Source organism: Stegodyphus dumicola, chromosome 1 (genome assembly GCF_044657685.1).
Source record: "Stegodyphus dumicola isolate Sdum_Otavi_A_Nest chromosome 1, ASM4465768v1".
NCBI lineage: Eukaryota > Metazoa > Arthropoda > Arachnida > Araneae > Eresidae > Stegodyphus > Stegodyphus dumicola.
In genome coordinates this window covers 37,186,511-37,197,410 of record NC_140768.1, presented here as the reverse complement: position 1 = coordinate 37,197,410, position 10,900 = coordinate 37,186,511, and positions in this window count along the sequence as shown.

Here is a 10,900-nt window from a genome sequence, read left to right as displayed (position 1 = left end):
TATCTTAATAAGCGTTGACGTCGGCCGGGCTCATCTTTACACTGGTTCTCATAATGTCGACGCTATTTTACCACTGTAGAACAGAAACAGGAGCACTGCTGCCCAGGACGGCTATCCGCTTGGTCCTGAAAGTCCTAAGTCAACACGCAGGTAACTGGTTTTCATAGTGACGAAACTAATTTTACCTCTGTAAAACAGAGAAACAGGAGTACTGATGCCCAGGACGGCTATCCGCTTGGTCCTGAAAGTCCTAAGTCAACACGCAGGTAACTCGTTCAAATTTCGCCTCTTTACCAGAACGCGGCAAGGGAGCGTGTTTGCAGCTTCCGGCCAGCAACGTTTTTTCTAGGCAATTACGGCTCGCCTGTTCTTACTCATCCCAAGAGCAAGCTTCACGAGTAACGTCCAAAAGTCCAGCCAACCCGTAAGTCAGTAAGTAAGTGAATCCAACTCGAATTTCCTTCGTCTCCTTCACAAACGCGGGCTCCCACTATGGCTTCACTTATCGTCCCCTTAATTTTGGCAAAATTTGCGTTTTCAACCCCTGAATGCGGAAATAAGGGTGATCGCGCATGCGCGCCCTTCTTCACTTAGCCAACAACTGGGCCCTCAATCGCCAAAAACCTGAATGACTTACATTGAAAGACAAGTAGCAACCTTTGACCTTTTTGTCACGTACTTCATCTCTTAAGGTCAACTACACAATGAAAAATCCTTCTAGAACATTCTAAAGGACAAAGCGCGCGAAATCATGACTTGGCAAAAAAATTGCCTCCCTTTCCCTGCTTCTTTTCACAATGAATCAAAGTTTGTACAAGATTTGCAAATAAAAGAAAATAAATAATATTCTTTTAAACTAAATAATATTCCCAGAAGCATCTGTTTTTCCCCAAAATTAAAGCATTAAAGTAAATAATTCAGAATCAAATAAAATTAAAATTTCCATAAATCAGAAAATCATTCACCTAGTTTTTATAACGCTATCAGACAAATTCTCTACACAACATTCCTACTTGACACATGCCAGAATATCTTAATTTCGCGCCTGCCGACTACTTAAATAGTACTGTAAAAGATCTAGTTTTCAAAAGAAAATTTTAGGAGTAGATTCGTTATGTCTTTACAATTAATTAAAGCACGTCATTTATTAGTGATACAATTACCAAACAATTAAAGCAATACTTTACCAAACAATTTAAGCACGTCATTTATTAGTGATTGTTGATCATCATTCTAAGTGGTGTAAGTTAATATCATTACGTAGTGCATCAGCTAATGTCATAGCAAACGCGCTTTAATTGAATTTTTTTTTCAGATATGGAACTCCATTAAATTAATTTCAGATAATGGTCTCCAATCTGCAGTTAACTTTTTTGAAAGCTGTGTAAGGATATAATGACATACAAATTATTTTTGTACAGAGAAAAAAGAAATTTAGATTATTTTAGTTAAATAATTGCTTAAAGGTGCTTGAAAAAGGCAAAATGCATTTTCTTCTACCAGCCGTTTATGGCAAGGTTATTGATCACATCAAAACACTCCAACGTTATCTGCAAGAAAAATCCAATAGATCCAGCGAATTTAGTGTTACGAATTTTGTACATATGTGAATAATTTGAGCAAAATTATATGTGGTACTGTATATATTTTGCATAATGTAACATGAAAATTCTAAAGAGACGAAAAGCTCTTCCGGAAAAATGAGATTATAAGGGCAAGTCTATTGAACATTGAAATAAATGGCTAACTCACTAAATTGGCGATGGCTTTTGCGACTTATTTCTGTTGCTAAATTTGTCCCAAAATCTCTAAATTTGACGAGTATTCTTGTCTAGTCAACTGAAATTGATCCCTATGTGTAACTGTGACAGTGCGCTAGGAGGAAGGGGCATCCAGACCTGGGTAACTTGAGGCTGCCTTAACAGAATTAAACGCCCTAAGCCTTAGAGGTGATCCAAGGGGCCGTTAATCTATCGGTTGAGACAACGAGCCAAGTAGACAGGCATACTCATCAGCTCACTATGCCTTCCAATAATTTAGAGAAACGGAAGGCACTAGAGATTTCTTGGCGGCTGGTGCAAAACTATATAAGCCCGCAGATCATCAGATACTCTGAGAAACGGAACATCAGATCTTCGTTTCTAGTTCAGAGCTAATTACGCAGTTCTGAAATGTCTCCGTGTGAGCTTCCCTCTTTAGATTCCATGGCGTAATGCTAAACGTTCTTAGTAGTTTGGAAGTGTAACTACTGAATGTGCTCTGTGATACTGAGAAGAGCTGTCCGAGTATTTTTGTGGATAGTTTCAGAACTGTAAAGTGTTGCTTTTCTTAAAATAAATTTTATCAAGCTATCATTGGTTCTGGGTGCATTCAATCTATTACAAATCTGTTCGCACACAATATTAGTCACCGCAATTAGAAGCTAAAGCGGCATGAGTACCTAGTGTACGTATCCACTTAACACATCACTGAAATAAAACTGCAAAAACGTTTTGCCTCAATGCACAATTCTAAATTTCTGGCATTAAAGCAAACCTTCAAAAGAGTGCTCTTATGCATTCCAACTTTTGAAATTTTATCCGTATAATTTTCCACTGTTTTTAATTTTGCACAACGTTATCTACAAGAAAATCAAACGATTCCAGCATGTTCAATCACTGGGATCTAAAGTTGAAATGACATCAGCACTTGGTGCACGTATCCACTTAAGACATCGTGCATAACAAACTGTAAAAACGTTCATTACAAGAAATTACAAGTTATCTACAAGATAATCAAACGAATCCAGCATGTTCAACCACTGGGATCAAAAGTTGAAGTGACATCAGTACCTATTGCACATGTCCACTTAAGATATCGTGCAAAACAAACTCTAAAAATGTTTATTACAAAAAATTACAAGAAGTTATCTACAAGATAATCAAACGCATCCAAGCATGTTCAACCACTGGGATCAAAAGTTGAAGTGACATCAGTACTTGGTGCACATATTCACTTAAGAGATCGTGCAAAACAAACTGTAAAAAAGTTTATTACTAGAAATTACAAGATGTTATCTACAAGATAATCAAACGAATCCAGCATGTTCAACCACTGCGATCAAAAGTTGAAGTGACATCAATACCTAGTGCACCTATCCACTTAAGCCATCGAGCAAAACAAACTGTAAAAAAGTTTTGCCTCAGTGGCCCAGTTATAAATTTCTATTATCTGGCACTGAATCAAATCTTCAGAACAGTGCATTTAAAAATTTTGTCAGTGCAAACTCATATTTTTCCAAAATACCCGAAAATTCTAATAAAAACAATCTAGAGGTAAGATTACAAAATCTAATAGGGAACGTACCTTATTCAAGTCGTATTTTCTTTCTGATGTGACTTAATCTTTTCATTTCTACAGAATTGCTACTTCCATATTCTTCTTCGTTTAGTTTTCTAGTAGTTGGAAGCATATGGTACGTTGTTACTAAAGTAACAAGAAGAGTCCCCAAGACGATGATGAATATATAGAGAGCAATTTCTGCTTGAGATCTATAAAAAATAATTAATGGTTAGTTCCGTCGATTAATGGACTAAGGAAATTATTGGCTTAACACATTAGAGCGGCAACAGAGCAATAAAAAAGAAGCAGGATCACTATTGTGCAATAGTTTCACGGTTTTATTATGAAAATCTCAGCTTCCGTTACGATGCTACGTAAAAAATTAAATATTATTCTATATCTCGCGCGCATGCGTGTTTGTGCTCATGATTGAGTTTACGATGAAAGCACAGAATTGATTGAGTTTGGGATGTTAAGTTTCACCACGTTCGACCTCATCTTGCATGGCTAGGACTTTTGAATGACTCTGTTAATGCTTTAGGAATTTGACTATAAATGACTTATGGCTATCATATATTGCTATGGTTATGAATATCAATATTATTTAATATGTCTCTGACTATAATTACAATATCAATATGCAAATATGGTGAATATACCACAATTATGTCACTATTTATGATTAGATTATAAGATTATTCTGTGACTATCATACGTGTATATTTCACTATATATGAGCTAAGGTATATATATATATATATATATGTAATAATAAAATTCCATAGTCAAGAATACACTTAAAATTCTAACTGTATGTTCTTTTCATTTTTTTAATGGCGACGGTCTCTTATTTGAAAGTACGTGGAATTAAATCCACAGCCCCGTAGTCAAGCTGTTTTTCCCGACTTTTTCTACACGTACAGTTATAGAATGTTCTGGAGATATTTAAAGCGAACTGGAATGGCTGACGAGGCTGAAGTCATTTCTTGGAAGCTCCGCCTTTCCAGAGGCTATAAAAGGACTCGCAAAGGAATATCGGAGTCTTTTCTTTAATGTAACGATGCAGTAAACTTCATACAAAAGTTATTAGTAATTCTTTTTTATTTACTCCGGAAATATTATTTTTGTAACTGTTATTTCTCCTGACCAATAATAAATGGATCCGGTTTTTTAAACTTATCGTCTGATAATTTAAGCTACGACTACATCTATATTTCTTCACGAATCTATTTATTCCGGACAAAAGCTGGTACATCACACACACATATATATATATTTCACCATTATATATATTTCCCTAATTTTCACCACGGTCTCAAAGTACATTGTTTCAGAATCCTGTTCTATTTTACTTTAAATTTCTAGTCAAAACATTTTAATTAACAAGCTTGGCAACATTCGCTCAGTAGGAGCACAAGATCACCAATTTTAACTTAATGGTTATTTTTTCACTTTTGTGGAATGATTTGAATCACTGATGGCAAATTCATTCGGTTCTAGCCTCCTTAGTTCTCAGTAAGAAAGCCAAGAATTTCTTTCTTTGGTAGTGCCATTTTGCATATTTAAAAATGAGACCGACATTTTCCTCGTTTTATAAATTTGTACGAAGTTTCATTTGTTTTTGATGTTTACTCAATTTTCAATCATTTGCCTTAAATTTTAATTTATTTTATTTCTTGCATTTAATTTACTTTCGACATTTAATTATTTTTTCAATACTAATACATACCTTTGCGCTTATTGCGCTTTTTCCATCTACTGATGGCACTACACTTTTTAGCCTTTAAAAGCAGATTAATACTAGTGCGTTTTTTCTGTATTATTTAATTTTGTTAGGTATAAAAGAATCTGAAAGCTTTCAGATTTTACATTACACCCGAAGAGGCCTTTTTTTTTAACATTTTGTGTGTTACCTTTATTTATTAAATATCATGTTTTTCGCACTTAAACCATAAAGTTAAATTCAACAGGAATATTGCAAAATAATTTTAAAATGAGCATATCTTTAGAATTTCCAATACACAGTCTCGCGCCCTGGAGATTAAAACGTTTCTTTTTTTCTTTTCTTTTCTTTTCTTTTTTTTCTTTTTTTTTTTTTTTTTTCATACAGTGTTACCATTGCTCGCTTTGAAATCGTCGAGTTTCTTAATCAAAAACTTATATATGCTTTAAAAAATATGAAAAAGATAATAAAACAAATTCCAAATTAGAGCTTCCAGATGCCTATATTCGGTGCAGGATTACGTTATTCAAAACTGGATGGATCTAGGTGCCGTTGTTTTATCACAGTGCGAGAAACATACATACATTTATGCAGATATTTCATTATTTAATTTCTTTAAATATATTACAGGGCTGTAATATTTGGTGGCAACAGTTTGAAAAGGGAATCAACGCAAAACGAAATTGATAGCCCTTTTGGGCTAACTTCCTTTGGGCTAAAAATTGCCTTTTCATTTACTAACACACTTTTAGCCGAAATGGTTAACTTTGTTGATTTTAGAAAATGAAGATATTCTAAATAGTCTTTTAACATTATTTTTGGTCTTTTGTATAATTCATTGTAAAATTTGATGTAATATATTTTTTTAGAGTTTTTGTTATTTATTTTCAATGCAGTATTTGCTATTATTTTAACTACTTTTTGTGGTGTGAGTTAGCGTTGGGGTATATTCTTGACTCTTTGAGAAAGATGTATTTTTGTAAAAAATTAAGTATATATAATTTTTTCTTTTTTCTTTTTTTTTTTTTTTTTCCTTCTTTTCTCGAAGAGTGAAGCTGAACGAAACGCGTTTTCAGAACTCTTTAATTCTTCTTCTACGTTTCAAATAATTATTCCATAGTGATTCTGTTAGAAACATTGAAGAATGAATAATTTATCATCAATGTTATATAAAAAAATTTCCTTAAATTAAAAAAAAAAAATTGAAAAATTAATTTAATTAGAATCGTTAATCTTAATTTCTAACTGTTTACTTAATAACAATTTCAGTTACAATTTTACTTTCACTTTCCCGGATAGTAAAAGCTGTATAGTGTAAAAACGTATTTTTGTAACTTCATCACTATATATATACATATTTCTAGTCCATCATACGTATATTTCTTAATGAAGGTGGACGAGTCGCTACACCAGTTAACCACATGGTAGACTGGCAGTGCAAGAGTTTTGCTTTCACTCACGAACTCACTCTTCTTATATGACTTCCGTTTCATTTATAGAACAGTTCATTTTTTTTAATTTAAAAGTTTTTTGTGAGGTTCTAATAAATTGCCGATACTGAATCAATAGATATGGCATACAGTCATACTTCGTTTGGTTTCAAGAACAGAAATACAAATCCAAATATTGTAATACAGCACAAATAATAGTAATTTTTGGGTATTCGATTTCCATTCGATTTCTTAAAAAAAAAGGGGGGGCAAGGTGTTCTAGAAACAATTGATGAGAAAAGAATGAGATATCCAAAATTAATATATTTTTGCATTGCGGCTTGCATAACTTGCAAGAATTTAAGTTTTAGAACATTTCTATGTGAGCGTCATTTCTAGCCCGGAGTATATCTAGCAGACACTAACTTATTCCGCACTTTCGGAATCTTTAGTGGTATGACCTAGTCAGTGGCATGACCTCCGTAATTCGGGAAGGCGAAACTAAAATGTTTATCTCTGCGTTATGATGAGTCTTTCCAGCGAAAGAAACGTTTTGACTTATTCTTTCTAGTTTGTAAATTACAATGTAATCAACTTATTGATATCGGGTCTATGTGAGTGAGTGAGCCGCTATGATGGCTTCCGACCACGGACATGAACCAAACGGAATTATATACCATCACGGCGGGGAAGACTCCAGAGTAACAAGGTTGAATATTATATACTAATAACAGTTTTTACATATTGATAACTGCAAGGCACAAGCGTTATTCTGGTTATCTGCTTTAAGTTCTGAACATTTGAAACATTATAATATTATCCACGGTTGTATCTGCTTAGGCAGTGTCTTGAGATTTTCTCTATTTTATCAAGGGCTATTATGTTTTTGAGTGTGTTAGTCGTCCACATTGCCCAGGCACAGTCCGCTGGTTTCTTCAAGTGCCAGGTTCTTGTATGTACACAATGGAAGTAATAATGGTCCGTGTCGCCTTCCTCTCCGCATTCGCAGAAAGGAGTATCCCTAAGTCTGAATCTGTTCAGGTATACTGGGAATGGTCCATGACCTGTCAAGAACTGTAGTAGGCTAGCACAGTGGGTCTTTATTTCCATGTTAACTTTTGGCAGTAAGCGAAATGTCCTTCGTCCTACCTCTGCCTCTGTCCATCTACTTTGCCAATTTTGTAGCAGACTTGTCAAAGTTGTTCGCTTAATATGAGACCAAGGAAGTTTAGTTAGTTTTTCTAATATATCCGTGCAGTTGGCTGCCTGCTTGGCCAGTAGGTCAGCGGCTTCATTGCCTTGAATCCCTGTGTGAGCGGGAACCCATTTTAAAGTGGGTCTTTGCGAAATAGGCATTGTCAGAAGCTGTTTCTGAATTCTATATACCAAAGGACTCCGGCTGTTTTGACTTGCGATAGCCGCCAGACTTGATGCCGAATCACTGAGTATGGAGAATTTCTCCTGTTGGCATGTGCTCGCATATCTAATTGCTGCACTGATAGCTAGAAGCTCTGCTTGGTATACCGAGTTGTTCAAGCCTACTTTCCTTTTCCACTCGAATATTACAACTCCATTTTCTAGTCTACAGAAGGCTCTGCCCGTGCCGTTCTCAGTTTTGGAGCCATCTGTGAAAAGGTTATTACTGTACCTCTGAATTGGTTGGTCGTTTATACTGATACTGTCGGAGAGATTGAAAGCTGCTGGATGAAAGTTATTGCAGTTGTTTTGCTCCTCGTAGTCCGAGTGGTGATAACTATGACCCCAGAGTGTTGAAGTTTGACCCAGCCTGGTAACCCTTACGATAGCTGCCTCCCTTTCTACTATCAAATCTAGGGGAGGAATTCCTGCTAGTTGTTGTAGGGCTAGTGTTGACGTGGTACGGTAGGCCCTGCATACTTGAAGTAGCTGCTGTCTCTGAATAGAGAGCAGGGATCTTTCCATATGAGAGGTAAGTTCGCCACCCCAGATTGCTGCTCCGTAAGTTATTACTCTTTCCGTAATGGTTCTATGCCAAAATTTTAGTAGCTTAGATGAGATACCCCATTTATGTGAAGTCGTGCGTCTCATGTTGTTGCTTAGGATGCTAATTCGAGTCTTAAGATTCCTGACATGTGGCATCCAAGAAAGTCTGTTGTTGAGTAATAGACCGAGATATTTCAATTGGCGGAAACATTTTACCGGTATCCCATGGAGTTTAATGCTTGGGTTGCGTCTTAGCTGCCTGCTGCGTCCTATGAGTAAAGCTTTAGTTTTCTCTGCCTAAATCTGAAGCTTATGTGCTCTGGCCCATTGGGAGAACAGATCAAGACAGTATTGAGATCACATTTCGCGATTACTCCTTCCTGCCACAACTAGCATAAAATCGTCCGCATAGGCTATGATTCCAGCGTATTCTACGCTCTCAAACTGACGAAATGCCGAATTTGCCACTGTATTCCACAGTGTTGGTCCAAGGCATGACCCCTGTGGGCACCCTCTAAAGACATTTTTGACATAAATGCCTCTGTCTGATGTTACTTGTACACTTCGATCTTGAAGGTACGAGCGAAGGATGGTAATAATGGTTGTTCGGCAGGCCATGTTGTGCAGCAAATGAATGTGAAACCTAGCGCCAGAGTGTCGCTATGGAAAATAAATGTATTGAAACTGTGTAATGTGTGTGGAGTTATTTTATTACGATATACAGCTATCGACGGGAAATATAATTAAGTCAATTCAACGTAAGAAAAGAATAAACTGTTAGAAGATTTTAATGTTCTCGGTAACTGCAGCCAGAGAAACCTATATTTAAACTGAGAATTTCCCAGTCTTGTGCAGTTAAACAAAGGAGTATAAGTAGTGAGAACTAATAAAAAATGCAAATGTCTCAAGGAAGCGCGAAAAAGAAACTGCTTTTATAGAATGGTTTCAAGCTAAACTATGAAGTATTTCTATTTCTAGTTCTGATGAAATGGAGCTGGCTTGGGATATTGCGGTACAAATAGCGACTTCTTTATATACAATTCTTTCTATTTGAAATAAATTATACTAACGCTTAATGTAAATAGTTTTTCTGTTGTTTTACCTAAAATTCTTAAAATCTGCTGAATTGTGTTAATCTTGCTTGCTTGCCATCCGAATTAAATAACATCCTTATGAATTCATGTAAGTATATAATTTTAAATGAAACTTTTTTTTTTATTAACTCTTTTAATACTTTCTATATTCGGAAACAGATCATACAAAGCTATAAATATCTCATAATTATGTGAAAAATTTCCATTGAGAAACACCAAATTTAAATTTTCCTCTTAGCCGCCTTTTCAGAAAATTATCATGCTGTGCTGATCATCGTTTAACATACCTTATTAAATCAAGAAAGCGAAAACTTACTTGATAGCGGTCTTTCTAATCAACATGATTTTAATTTAAGTATGACAAAGCCTATAATGACAGAAGGTCAGTTTCGAACTCTATTTAAATCAAGTTACACATAATGTAGTGTATGTGAAATAGTTGATACTTTTTCAAACTTATGGAAATAAAAACTCGCATCATTTTCGTAGTTTCTAACAATGTGCTTGAACTTTTCACACTAGTTTTTAATGCTTTTGATCAGAAAATTTAAATAATCTGTCATAGTCGGGAATAAAAGAGTTCTTACTTTTAAACTATTAAAACATGGTAGAAGCCAATTATTACAAAACTTCTCACATGTATGTGTGTCATCGATTATAACTCGGAAGGTCAAAATTACTTTATTATTATTATTTTTTTTTTTTTTTTTACTGTGAGCACTAGCTATTTTTTTTTAGGATTTCGGATTTCGCTATTACAAAGGCTCGAAGTTGCGGTCATTTTATTATGGAGGCACCTAATAATCGGCCACCTCCTATGAAGGGACAGACCATTTTACATCCATGCCTTCTCCGGAATTCGAACCTAGGCCCTTCGGTATCGCAGACAGGCTCTCCTAATCACTTTCCCGTTTAGGCGGCTAAAACATTAAATTAATTAATTCAACAAATTTTGTACTGCTTCGTATTTTGTAAGAAGGAAAACTCCTAACAAATCGAAATAGTAATAAAAATTCAATTTTAAGTAATAAAATGGTAAAATACAAGTACAGTAGAGGCTACCTATTAAACGAACTGAAGCTCAGTTTAAAGAAATAATTGAAAAAATGAAGTAACATTAGAAAGGAGTACGATGTATATCACTAACATTCACGAATTTTACCTGTGATTGATTTTTGGCTTCTCTTATTAGTACTTATGATTATTGCACATTCTGGTACAAATTGAGTTTACATGTGTTAAAAATGGAAGCAGCTCTAACTGCCGGTTAATTCACAGACATAGTATTTCAAAGGCTAAAGGGATAACGTTTCGAAATGGGTATATCAAGAAAACAGTGAACTAAGTTTTCACGTTTTAAGCGATGAAGA